At 32.9% G+C, this 14662-nt stretch overlaps 2 pseudogenes across 2 annotated transcripts; both read right to left on the bottom strand.

The window, feature by feature from the left end:
• Positions 1-4255: 4255 nt before the first annotated feature.
• Positions 4256-7921, bottom strand: LOC137820261 (wall-associated receptor kinase 2-like; annotated as a pseudogene). Its single transcript, XR_016515792.1, has 3 exons — positions 7031-7921; positions 5637-5819; positions 4256-5548 (listed from the first exon to the last, which is right to left on the bottom strand). The product of XR_016515792.1 is annotated as a wall-associated receptor kinase 2-like (transcript).
• Positions 7922-9085: 1164 nt separating this feature from the next.
• On the bottom strand, positions 9086-12126 carry LOC137820262 (wall-associated receptor kinase 2-like; annotated as a pseudogene). The gene is made up of 3 exons (XR_016515793.1): positions 11140-12126; positions 10877-11050; positions 9086-10292 (listed from the first exon to the last, which is right to left on the bottom strand). The product of XR_016515793.1 is annotated as a wall-associated receptor kinase 2-like (transcript).
• Between the last annotated feature and the right edge of the window lie 2536 nt (positions 12127-14662).

Below are 14662 nucleotides of genomic sequence, written 5' to 3'. Positions count from 1 at the left end.
GAAGAGGCATGCGTCGCCTTATGCGATGGTCGTGATGGGCCTTTGTCAAGACTGTTCCGTCCTCGATCTTAAGTCTCGCTTCAAGATCTACGGCACTATCTCCCGCATTCGCATTGACCACGATGCTGTCGGCTACATTACTTATCGGTCAAGGACTTCACTGATGCTGCCATAGCCGCCGGTGTTGACCCCTCTTTCGGAATCACTATTAACTCCAAAAAGGTGCTTCCTTTTACCGTTTTGTTACCTAGGGTTTTGATGTTCCTGTTTTTTATTATGATTCGTGAATGTATAGGTTTTTCTTTTCTCTTTTTTCAATTAATATTATTTTTTGGTTGGGTATTTTCTTGCAGGTGGGATCTATGGGATGCCCCAATTGTTGGGTTGCCTTTCCGGTAAGAGAGTAAGCGTATGAAGAAGAGTTCATAGACGTAACGCAAGATTTCCCCTCGCTTTTCTCGTGTCTGTTGTATGATGACTTTCTACGGCAATAATTTAGATTCGTTGAACTCTGAAAGAGTGGAGCCTTGTTAGAAGTAATAATTTGTCCCTAAGGAAGGATATCGATCCCACAAGGAACAATTGAATTATCAAGTACAATATTCACTAAATATAAAAGAAAACAATAAAAAGTTGTTGAAAGTGGTTGTGTTGGCGATGATTAATGAGAAAACAGGCAAAGAATTGGTTGCTTTAAGTTGGAAAAATAGGGATTAGGTTTCATCTGTTCTTACTCTTATGTATTTTGATTAGCATGTTAACATTAAGTTCTTTGGTTGAAATTGATATCCGTATAAAAATTCATTTATATCGATCTCTCGCATATAAAATTATTAAGAATGTTTCTTAAATATCGATATTTCGCATACTTATAAAAACAACTTAGAATCTCGCTCAGACATTAATAACAATTAACATTTCAAGTCTATCTTTAATACTCAAATATGTTAAGTATTGTTGTTCAGGTCACAACCCCTAAAAATACCTCTCAGTTAGATTTAAAATTCTCAAACATGTCATAACTATACCAATAATCAATCAAGAACAGAATATTATTTCATATTTAAATATCACCTCAATACATAAGAGTTCAAACAAATTACTCTCAATCCCAAAGGGTAGAATTAGCCACGCATACTTCTAGCACCTTCCATTCTCCCAATTGGTTACAAATCACTCAATGTGTTTTCCTCTCAATTTGGCACACTAGGGTTGAGCCTCTAACCCCCCTTATTTAACATAATTTACTAGGGTTAGGTGACTTTTCGCGTCGCGCTGATGAGCTTAATGATAAAAACATAAAATGATCTAATTTGTTTGACACATTCTCACTCAAGCGAGAATATCGAGAAAGACAGCGAGAATGGACTCACTTGAGCGAGAATCCCTACTGCTGAGTTGGACTTTTTTGGCGCTTTTATGAATTTTGCGACCTTCCAACTTTCTTTTTTTTAGCTTATATCATTCCTCTTTAGTCCAAATCTCCTTTCTTCCCAAAAAACCTGAAATTAACACCAAATTTGGGAATAAAATGCTTTTATTCAAATAAAGATCATAAAAAAATGTAAAAATGTATGAATTCATAAATTAAGGATTATTTTATATGTAAATTAGCAATAAATCCTCATAAGTGTCTATATTTTAATATGAAATATTACTGAAATTAGACACTTATCAGCAACACACAGTTTCTTCAAAGCTAAAATTGTCTTTCTTATATGAATACATGACTTTCTTCATCATTCCACCTTCACATGCGAGGATCGTGTTTAGCACTTTCTTCGCTTTTCCAAGCTTCCATTTACGCGCCAATCACCTGAAACTAACAAAATCTTTCTTCTCAAATCAATCTAGGAACATTGATCACTCGAAAACAAGCACATCATAAGTGTATTTGCCTCCTCGTTTCTCCTAAAATGGGGACACAAAGTGGATTCACATATTATTTTCTACTAAGACGTGTTTAAAGGGTGGACCCTATCATCTCCTATGCGTCCAAGAACTGGATTGTGTCCATCGTGTCGTTTATGTATTTTTTGTTTATCCATGTTGGTGACATGTCTGAAGTGTGGAAATGTAACTTTGGAATCATGTTGAAACTACATAATTTTTAGTTGATATAAGATCTTTAACATCCCTTTGTACTCAAAACATCAAATTCAAGGATAGAGGATGTCCAATAATGAGTGATACGATAAATCTAGCTAATCCGGACTAAGATAGATTTTTATAAGAACTCTAATAACATATTAAAATAATAAAATTTAAAACTAATTCAATATTAATAAATAAAATTTAATAAGAAAGATTTAGACTTATAAATATATTATAACAGTTAGGGTATTTTAATAACTTTCATTTTTTTTTTGTACTTTTTGAAACACATTATACAGAAGATTTTATGTCTGTATATGAAGGGGCAACACCAACAAATCTGGCAAAATATTCTGGGAAACTATAGTGTTCCAGCTAACAAAGTTTTGTCTAAAAGTGTTATAAGACAACGAGTCTTGAAGACATGTACAACAAGGAATACCCTGTAAACGCACTTTCAAGGGAGAGTGTTTACGGTGAACGCTTGGGTGCTTTCCTTTGCTAGTTCTTAATGTTTCTTCACATTTGGTTGGTTCATCAATTAACTATACAGGTAAAAGAAATATTGACAAGTTTAGGTTACATTTTACTTTTAGTACTTTAATTATTTTAATTAGATCCACCGTTTTTTTTCCTTTTAAGCTTTTAAAGGTCCTTATATTTTTTTAAATAAATAAATAAAAATCTCACACTTTTATTTAGCATTAAAAATCAAATAATCAAAACTATTATGTTAATTAATAGTTAATAAGTTCCTACTTTGTAAATTCGAAATTGTTATTTGATTAGAAATATTTAGTAAACTAACAAATAAATTAGTTAGTTGTAAAATGAGATAAAATGATATGTCTATATAAATTTTATTCTATAAATGAAATTTATGTTTTTTGGACAAAAATATATTATTAAAATTTATGTCCTTTTAATATTTATAATTATAATAATATATTAAATAAAATTAATTTTAGGAATTAAAATAATTATTTATTTTGATTAAATTAAAGACCATTTTAAAGATTAAAAAAATATTTTATTTAAAATAGTTTCTATTATTAATAAAAATTTATAAAATAATTTTTAAATTAATATTTAAATTTGGTATTAAAATTTTAGTTATTAATATTATATATTTTAAATTAATCTCTAAAATATATTCTGTACTTATGTGATCACTCATTTCTCACTTTAGCCTGATTTCTCTTAATACTCTTTTTCTTCAAAATCTCAACCGAAATTCTGATCCCATTTATTGGAGAAATAGAAGAATAATGATAAAAAAATTGAAGAAAGAATTCAATCCATTGATAAATAACTGTCACAAAATAACTCTCAATTAATTACATAGTACCCTTCTATTACATAACACACCTTACAAAACTCTCTTGTGTTTATTTGTAATTATGTTTCTCTCTTCAAGTACTTTACAACTTTGAAATATTTATATAAGTGTAAGGAGAATCAAGAACATATAATAAAAATTGTTATTATCTTAAATTTAAGCATATGAATTGGTAAATCATATATTACCCTTTAGCTTCCTACGGCTGAAAGTAGCTTTATTCAGTCGTTGCTACATCGATTCATAACTTTGAATTTGTTATGGATTCAACTCTTAATTGGTTTGGTATGATTTTATAAATGCTTTAACTTATTGGAATGACAAGTTGAATATTTTGGCTAGAACAAATTGAATGGATTGAAGTGGTAAATCATATTTAAGTAATGATACATTTAGAATTTCATATTTTTTTATATAATTATATTCCAACTTCTAATATTATTATTTTAATATCATTTCATATTACTTAATTATATTATTTTTATCATATATTTATTTTTAAATTCATCAAATAAAAAATTATATACAAAAATTGTAAAATATTATTTTTCATTTGATATTACGGTCTCAGCATAAAAAAAAAGTCTTTTTACACTAACTTTTTTTCTCACTTCGATTTTACAACTCCTTTTAATAATAAAGTATTATATTTTCTAATAGAAATTAATATATATAGATAAAGTTTTCAAATAAAATAATAATATATTTATCATCAAATAAATGTAAATGTCACTTAAGAAAGTGAATCTATCATTACTCATGCCTTAAAGCATCTTATTTGTAGTTTAAAGTGAAAAAAAAATCTAAATTGATTTACTTGGGATACTTGTTATTCTCAATTTAGACATTAGACATGTATTATCACCTAATTCTAAGTGAGAAAAAACTTGTCCTTTAAAATAATACCACAATTACTATCAACTAATCATCTTCCACCCCCCAAAGACGTAGAAATCTGGTTTAAGCTATCAAAGCCTGAATTAATGCCACTTTCAACACTAAGAATGGATGGTGCCGAGTTTAGGAAGTTTTCGGTCTCTTCTGAAGATGAACTAACACTTTCCCATTTGTGCTTTCCCATAATTTGAAGTCCCTCAAGTTCCATTGCCACTTCTTTCATGGTGGGTCTTTCCTCTCCTTTCACCTTTAAACATCGATTTGCAACATTGGCAACTTCTGTTAGTTGCTCAACATTTGCATCATGCAGTATATGGTTGTCCACAATGTTATGTAATTGGCCTGTTTTCATTGAAGAAACAAAGTACACTGCAAGGTTTCTATTAGCCTCTGGCCTATCAAATGAAAGTGCCTTCTTCCCTGTTAGTAGCTCTGCAAGGACAACCCCAAAACTATAGACATCACTCTTCTCTGTCAATTGGCTTGTATGAAAGTATTCTGGATCAAGATACCCTAATGTTCCCTGCACCAGAGTGGTTAGTTGAGATTGATCAAGGGGGAAAATCCTTGATGCTCCAAAATCAGAAACCTTTGCAATGAGATTATGATCAAGAAGAATATTTGTAGTTTTCACATCTCTGTGTATGATTGGTGTAGAAGTAGCAGAGTGCAAATAAGCCATGGCCCCAGCTGTTTCTGTTGCTATTCTCAACCTTGTTTTCCATGTAAGTTTTAGAGAACAATTATGATCATGAAGGTGCTCATAAATAGTACCATTGGGAATGAATTCATAAACAAGCATGGGAACTTGTGTCTCCAAACAACAACCCAAGAGTTTTACCACATTCCTATGATTGATTTGGGAAAGCACAATCACCTCGTTAATGAATTGCTCAATCTGATTTGGATCACTGATTTTAGACTTCTTAATTGCCACAGTTCTATTGTCCAGCAATACTCCTTTGTAAACTGTTCCTTGACCACCTTGGCCAAGGATCTTGCCTTCATCAAAGTTGTCGGTGGCGTCTTTTAGCTCCTCTACAGTGAAGACTTTAGCCGTTTCAATTGATCCTTTATGCTTGATTATGTGTTGTTGTAAGAAAAGACCACCATTTTGTTGAAAAAATTGTTCTTTAAGTTCAATGATCTTTCTTTTCTTTGATGCCCAATGCACATAAAAGCTTCCCACAAGTAGTGCCACTAGGCTTACACTCACACCTGTATAAGTACACAAGATGCAATATTATATATATGTTCTTAGATAATTAAGGATAAAATTTATTGTAATTTCAGCATATATACTCACTCAAAGCAATTATGAGTATGATTTCTTTCCTTGAGTTGATGGTAGATTTGTGAGTGCATCTTGTTCCATATTTTTGTCCATCTCCTTCAAATCCTTTTGGGCACAAACAGTTATAACCACCAGGAGAGTTACTGCATTTGGCCCCATCTACGCAATCGTTGGATCCCATGCATTCATTAACATCTACAGGATAACGACTCAATTATGCATTCATTCATTATTCTTTTATTGTGTACTTTCACCTTACACTTTTTCTCCAGTTTTAAGAAAAAAAACTTGTTTCTATTTATTTGTTCATTTACGAGTTCAAGTAATTATAAGTGAGACAGAAATAACAATGAGCACCATATTAATTAAAAATATTTTTCATATAAATTAAAGTATATATTAATTTAGAGCACACTTGGCTAAAATAAAGAGATAAAATTTTTTTAAAAAAAATCTCAATCATGCGATAGAATACAAAGACCAAAGTTATATTTTTTTTAAAGTGCAAACGAATTTAATTAGCTGCTTAAAAAATACTAAATAACGTAAACCATTTTAATTTTTTATTTATATAATTATATTTTACACTTCATAATACATACAGAAAGGAATGAAACAAAAGCTAATAATAACAAGTTAGTTGGCGGGTACTAGAGCTTACATGGAGTTATTTAATTTAATATTTAAAATGTTTTTTTTAAGAATAACATATTCAAGCTTTATTTTAATTATTCATTTCAATGAAATTAATTTATTAAATATTAAAACAAAATAAAGGAATTCCTAAATGATAAAACGTTGCCGTAATTTTTAAAGAAAACTATCATATCATAATTCGGAATATATATATATATGTATATAAACACTACAAAAAAAATTATTAAATAAAAAAATCATTAATTAAATTAGAAAGACTAACAAAACTATTTATATTAACTATCTTAAATTCTAAAGTTTGGTAGTTAATTAAATATTAATTTAAAAACTAGTTTAATAATATAAACTATTTTAAATATTAATAATTTTTTTAATTTTTATTTAATGATTTTTTTAAGTAAAAGTGAAAAGAAAAGTATGAAAAAACAATTTTCAGATTGACAACCTATAGATGTATACACTCTTGTGTAATTTTATATGAAAAATATGGGTTCTGTATTATTTACCTTTTAGTCATTACTTTTTACTTAGTTGCTTAAATCTCATGAAAATAAAATAAGAAAGTGAAAGTAGCAGTATTTTTTATATTTGTTACTATTTATTAGAATATATTAAAATCTTTATTTTATTTAGCTTTATTAATGAGTTTCTCATTATTTTTATTAATGAGTTTCTCATTATTTTTATTAATGAATCAAAATAGATAATTTAATGAATGGTAAATAGGTAGATAAAGATAGTAGTAATACCTTGACAACCATGAAGAAGATAAGGGTTTCCCTGGAAACCATTTGAGCAGCTGCAAAGTAACCAGATCCCTCAACTGAATGGAAACAATCACTGTTCTCTGCCTTGCACGCGTAACTGGAAGCCTCTTTCTTAGCTTCTACGCACGTTTGGTTCTTAACCGCCCAATCCACCACCACGGGGAACGTGGTTTTGTCGAACTTGACGAGGTCCGTGGAGGAGAAATTGTAGGCCCCATCTTCCACCAGGAACGCATACCCGCACGGGTTGAACTCCATTACGTCCGTGTGGTTGAACAAACTCCCAGAACCGTAGGAGAAACTCGACAACCCGCGTGGGATCGAAGTCTCGCAACAACCGGTGCCGGAACAAGTCCCGTTTGTTTGGATGTCTTGGAGCCTGTTGCACAAGGAAATGCATCCCATGGTGTAGTTCTTTCCCTCCAAATCGCTTCCCACCACTATTCCAAACGTGTCACACCCAATTACAGTCAACCTGTTTCTGTTGGAAGAGACTTGAAAAGTTGTGAGGTTTAGGTCTTGAAATGATTCCCTCACGAGTTTGCCTCTGTCGGCGTAGCAGTCGCTGGCCACAGGCCATGAAATTTGCATGTGGCCGTCGAGTGAGATGTTAAGCACAGTTATATTGGTTTGTGGCAGGAAAAGGGTGTGTGATGAAGGAGACGTTTGGTTGCAAGTGAGGAGAAAAGAGGTGTCTAAGGAACAAGTGTCGGACATGCCGAAGGGGAAGGGAATGGTGACATCGCCACACTTTGATGAACAGTTTGGGTTTGGTATTGCTTGAGTTTTAGTTTTTGCAATAAGGAGGGCAACAAGAAGCACCTGCAGTAGCAGCTGCTTAGAGTGCACTGACATGCCTTTTCTTTTTCAAGTCTATTCTACTGGTGGTTGCATGCCCATACAATTTTAATATATCAATGATTCTATAGAATATTTTTATTTTTCATCTTTTTTTTCTCATTTTAATTGTTTTACTTTGTTTTTCTCAGCATATTTTTTCTTTCTTTATTCTATTTCCGCCCTCCTAATTTGTGCATTTTTTTTTAAATGTACAATTTTAAAATACCTTGATTGTGTCGATTTGGTAGCTAAGAGCCGGACAGCCGGCTCTGGGAGGCATGAACCGATGAAAGAAGGTTTCTGTTAAAACACAGTTAATATAATTATCTAATAATTTGTACATATATATTTAGTTCTTATTTTACTATATATTTTTACCTTTCGCACATTTATTATATGTATGTATATATAATTAAATATATCGAGTAAATTTTATTAATAATTATAAAAATTCTTGTAAATATATTCTATTCGCGGTTCATTTGTAAGCAACATTGACTATAATTCTATGAAGTTATTTTTTTTAAAGAAAAACTGACAATTTTTAGATAAGATAACCGAGTTAATAAGTAACTTGTAAACGTACCAACAAAATAAATTTCATATATTGAAAGGTATTAAAGGAGAATTGAAATCTTTCATGAATCGGTTATCTTAAATTGAAATGCTGGATAAAAGGTAAAAGAAAGGAAACAGAGGATGAAAATAGATGGATGTTGAAGAAATAGACGTCACTCAAGAATATTTACAAGCTTTGCATGGAATTTTCACCAAGATGTGAGCAACCTTTAAGATTCATAACAACTGGTTCAGACTACGAATCCTAAAGAGGAGAAAGGTCCAAAGCTCATTCAAACAATGGTTGATATCTCAGTCCGGATATTTCAAAGTAATAGCCTCCTAAACACAAATTCTCTTCAACTTTATTCATTTATTGAAGACTTATATTCCTTTTAACAGTTAAGCCAATCAGTTAATTTAAAATCGCAATATGGAAAAACTACTGAATTTTTCACCTTTGATTATGTCGATTTTTTCTTTTGAATACAGTAATTGGTTTCTTTATAAATCGTACTAGGAAAAGTGTTAGGAGAATGTTTTGAGAGAGCAAGCGTTGCTTAGTTGGAAATGATATTTCCATTCAAATTTCCAAACGGGAAAACATTTTCATTAGTAATAATCTGAACAATGGTGGCAGAACATTAAATGGTACATTATAGTTTTTGTCAAACCACTTTCTAACGTTTCTGAAAATAAGACTCATCAACAATACCTTATTACTTTTGATGCAGAACTCAAGCATGATGAAATTAAAAAACTTTGATATGTATATATTGAATCTTCGAATTGGTCCATAGACAAAGTACCTCCAAGCAAGCACACTTCATCTACCATCCCATAACGGTGACATCACATCGTTGCAAATGGCATCATCCTCAGGCCCAGCACATTTAGCATAAGTATAGTGACAATTAGCAGTGTCTCTTTCTGCTGAACCTGATCTTTCACCAATAACATATTCTGCTCCATTTGATGTGACATTAATCAATGAAGTTGTTGTCATCGTTTTGAGACTTCCCAATTCCATAGCGACTTCCTTCATGCCAGGTCTTTCCTCACCTCTAAGCCTCAAGCACCATTGAGCAATGTTAGAAACTTCCTTCACTTGCTCACTATTTCCCTCATTGACACAATCCTCAACAATTTGGAACAAGCAATCATTCTTCACAGCCGAAAGAAAATACAACGCCAAATTCCTCTTCTCCTCTGGCATGTCAAAAGAAAGTGCCCTTCTTCCAGTAAGCAACTCAGCAAGTACAACACCAAAGCTATACACATCGCTTTTCTCAGTTAGTTGACTGGTCTGAAAGTATTCAGGGTCAAGGTACCCAAGAGTTCCCTGAACCAATGTTGTCAACTGACACTTGTCACGTGGAACCAAGCTAGAGGTTCCAAAGTCAGAAACCTTAGTTGTGTATTTGTCATCTAGACATTTCTGTCTCTAGACAGCAACCTAGGAGTTTGACCACATTTCTGTGGTTAATTTGGGAAAGTACAACCACTTCATTGACAAATTGTTCAATTTGGCTGTGATCTACTAGTTTTGATTTTTTTATTGCAACAACTTGGTCATTTGGAAGAATCCCCTTATAAACTGTGCCGTATCCTCCTCTGCCAATGATTCTGCTTTCGTGAAAGTTTTCAGTGGCTTTCTTTAGCTCTCTTGCAGTAAATATTTTAGCTATCTCGAATGATCCCTCCATCTTTGAAATTTGCTGCTGTAACATTAGGCCACCATTACTCTTAAAATATCTTGCTGTGAGACTCACCCGTTTTCTTTTACCAAACACGTGGTATAGCCAGCCACTACCAAATAACAACAGCACAAGGCCTATGCCAGTTCCTACTATTAGGAGGTGGACTTTAAGCTTAATTCAACCCCATAAAACCGGCTCAATGGGAAGGTTTGTACCCACTTATATACAATGAAAGGCTCTAATCTCTAGTCGATGTGGGATCTCTAACACCTACATTGACAAAGTTGCTTGTTGGATCAGTCTTTAATTTTGTTATGGTTTTGCAAGCATGTCATTCACGTTTATCTTCGAATTACTTTAATTTAAGGGTCACCTTTCCTCGAACTTTCTTTTCGGTAGCGGATACTAATCATTACACTACATACTATCTATTTGCAAACAAATATCACTTCTATTTCTAAGATTTCAAGAGCTGTGAATCAAGATTTCCCCTATGGAATATGTACTGACATAAAGTTGCAAAACTCCAAAATTTTTAGCTTCAAAGCAAGCAAAAAAGAAAAAGCAATAGACTACAAGTGAAAAGAAAAATAAAATCAAACAGATCAAAGATCTTAAAAATAATGGAGCAAAATGCACTTTTTTCACATGCCTTGCTTTTCTTTTGTATTTGTCATGTTAACTTGTTTTCACTGAGTACTATTTTGCAAACCAAACAAGTAATGCGTACCTATCACAATCTCGTTAACCACACGTTGTAGATTCGAGACACAGCCACTTCCTCTTTTTCTGCCATCTCCCAGGTACTTCCTGGCCTTGGGACAGGAACAATTATAGCTCCCTGGTAGGTTAATGCAAATGTCTGAACAGTCATTTAGACTCGGATCAGCACACTCGTCAATATCTAGTGAAGAAATAGGTAAAAAAGAAGTTAATATTTCATTCCTTTATCAAGCAAACAAATCACATTTAGTGTGGGAACATAATCCATACCATGGCATCCACCATGAAGGTATGCATTTCCCACGTAACCTTCAAAGCATCCGCAGAGGTACCCGCGTCCATTTTGAGAATCAATGCATACGCTATTTTCTTGGCAAACATAACTAGTCAAATTATTCTTAGCTTCTTCACATGTTAGATTCCCAACAGCCCAGTCAAGCACTGTGGGAACTGTTCTTCTCTTCTGCAGTTTGATGAAGTCATCCGTGGAAAACTTGAAAGAGTCTTCTTCCACCAACAGAGAGTAGCTACAAGGAATATTCATATTCCTATGCAGCATATTTGATTTCATGACACGAGCTTGATATTCCAAAATGTTTTTTGGGATAGAGGTTTGGCAGAAACCAATGCCAAACTGGGATCCACTGGTTGAACTTTCTACACTACTACAAATTGAAAAACACCCTCCAGCAGAGTAGTTTTTCCCAATTGTTGCATTGATGGTTGAGAGGGTGTCGCATCCAACTCCAACGAACTTGTTTTGGGTGTAGGAGAAAGGGAATGCTTGTAAAGTCATAGATGAATTCCCCGAATCCACTAGCACACCCTTTTCATCATAGCAGACGTAAGCTACAGGGGATTTTACCCGCAAATGACCATTCAATAACACCTCTAAGATCTCAATATTTTTTGTCACATTCCACAGAAATAGTTTGGGAGGCTTGTGACTTGTGTTACAAGCAACATAAAAGTTGCTGTTCAAGTAACAGTCCTCCCTTGTACCAAATGGGTACGGAATGTTAACGGTTCCACATTTATGTTGGCAGCTAGGGCGAATTGTTTGGGACGCTGCTGAGATCATTACAAAGCAAGCAACTAGCACAACTATTGTATTGTCTCGTGCTGGAGCCATTGCTGCATCCAATTCATCAACAAGAACTTTGTGATTAAGTAATAGCTGACACGGCCAAGAATTTTGAATTGCTCAAACTTCAGGCTATAGAAGTCAAGCTTCAATTGCTACTTTTTTTAACAATAGTTGGATTTGTCTTTTGGTTTGGGAGAATAAATCTCTTTGATACCTTCTTAGCTAGGCTTCAATTGGACCTACAATTCTATTTTACATAACTACTATGTAGAAGAATCACTGTTGTGGATTGATAACTTCTGTATTAGTGATTTGAGAAAGTTTGTGCTAAGTTTTTATATTGGTAAAAGACTAGAGAGGGGGACAGGGGTTGAAATTTTTCTCTAATGTATTTTGGAGTCAGTAAAGGTCATTCGAGAAGTTGAATATCCTTTGGTAATATGGTAAAGGCAATGTTGAAATCTTCTATTGTTCCGTTGTCCTATGAAATTTTCAAGGCCGTTGCTATTTTAAACAGACTTATTCTTTCTGCACCTCCATACCTTCTTCTCTCACCTTCATAAATTTTTGAATTTCCAAAAATATTCCTCTATAATATTCTGGATTATGTAATCCGGAAGTCATTTTTCAAATTGTTAATTAGCTTTCGGATTACATAATCCGGAAGTCTTATTTAACTTCTGGATTATGTAATCCGAAAGTCTTTTTTCAAATGAGTTTTCGGATTAATCCAGAAACTACTCTATAGGAGTGACACAAGAAAAATAAAAATGTATTTTCATGTTGTGTATGGAGGTGGCAGAAGAAATATGTCTTTTAAATATTGGCCTTAAAAGGGAAAAAGAATGAATTCTAGGATCCAAGTAGTGACTCTTTATTCCTACACCTCCATACCTTCTTGTGCCACCCCCATGCTAAATATGAAAATACTGTTTTATCCTTTTTTTCCACCCCTTGGATTTGAAATAATAAGCCTATGGATTATGTAATCTGGAGATATTCCGGATTACATAATCCGGAATTCAATCTCATATTTAGAAAAGACTTCCGGATTATGTAATTTGGAAGCTAATCACACATTTGAAAAAAAAGACTTTCAGATTACATAATCCGGAAGCTAATTTTGGATCTAGAAAAAAACTTCTGGATTATGTAATCCCGAAGCTAATCATAAAAGACTTCTAGATTACATAATCCGAAAGCTAAATCTGGATCTAGAAAAAAACTTCCGGATTATGTAATCCAGAATATTAAAAAGAGTATTTTTGGAATACAAAAAACTTATGGGGTGACACAAGAAGGTATGGAGGTGTAGGAAGAAGCAGCCCCAAGTAGTTAAGGTAATTGGCCAGTTCAGTTGCTTTTCTGTCTAAGTTGGGTTCGTCTTACGGTCCAATACACGAGAGAAAAATGTTTGGGCTCATAGAAAAAGATATGTTGGCATTCCATGCCAATTGTTTTTTAAGAGATTTTGCTCCATTTACGGAATTGACGAGAAATGGGAATGAATTTCCAATTTTAGTATGTAAGTAAATTTCATTCTCTGACCATTAACAGTTTCACTATGTCAAAATAAAATAAAACTGTTTCTGACTTGCCTCTGACAAGTTGTCACAATTGATTGGGTCATACCATGGCTCCCCTAGACCTTGCACTTCGGGCACTTGAGATGATTGAGATATGTGAGGTTTTAATAACAAATGAAACATTGTCTCTAGAAGTCCTCTTTATTCAAGAAACACCAGTATAAAAAAGACATTTTATAATGACTTTATAGGCGGTCAAACGAGATCTGGTGCAAACAAAAAAATATGGTGAGATTTTTTTTAAATATTTTATACATATTACACGAGTTGAATGACGCAGACTAATCGGTGTAATATATTCTGCCAACACTTAAATATTTTAAAATTTTTTTTTTTTCTAGCAAGTGTATATTACACCAGTTAGATAACTCAACTGGTGTTATATATCATGCTCTCATTTACGTTTAAAAAAAAATATTATGAGTATGATATATTACATCGGTCGGGTCTTCAAATCGGTATAATATATGGTGCCTAATTTAATTTTTGACAACATATATTACACGGTTGGATGACCCAATCTGTGTAATATGTATCATTATGAGTAAATATATATATATATATATATATATTTATTACTAAGAACCGATGTAATATATAATTTTTAATATATTTTCAAGCTCGCGCTTCACTGCTCATTCACGCTACTACTCTTTCTTCTCCATTATGCTCCTTTGTCTTACATCACTGCTCATTCACGCTACTACTCTTTCTTCTCCATTATGCTCCTTTGTCTTACACCACTGTTGTTCATTTGCCCCCAACTTCATTTGCTACTCTTCGTTCAGCACCCCTTCAAAAATTTCTTTCTTCTCCGCAGCCACTACTTTTCCTCTTCGGTGCCACAAATCCTTCTGTTGTTGCATGTCCATAGTCGTACCACATTGCTTTTGTTCCACGGCCACAACTCCTCCATTCTCACTTAGAGGTGAGTTTTTATTTTCAAATTTTCAATTTTTATTTTTAATTTTTAATTTGTAATTTTAATTTTAAATTAAAATTAAAGTAACAAAAATTGATGATAAAACATCGGTCATGCGTGGGCCAAATAGTGGACCAAAAAGTCATGGAAGCAAAGTGAATTTTTCGTCGACAAATGAGAGGATGCAATTTGCATGGA

This window comes from Phaseolus vulgaris, chromosome 9 (assembly GCF_051622355.1).
Source record: "Phaseolus vulgaris cultivar YP4 chromosome 9, ASM5162235v1, whole genome shotgun sequence".
NCBI classification, from domain to species: Eukaryota; Viridiplantae; Streptophyta; class Magnoliopsida; order Fabales; family Fabaceae; genus Phaseolus; species Phaseolus vulgaris.
This window is presented reverse-complemented; position numbering and strand designations above follow the sequence as displayed.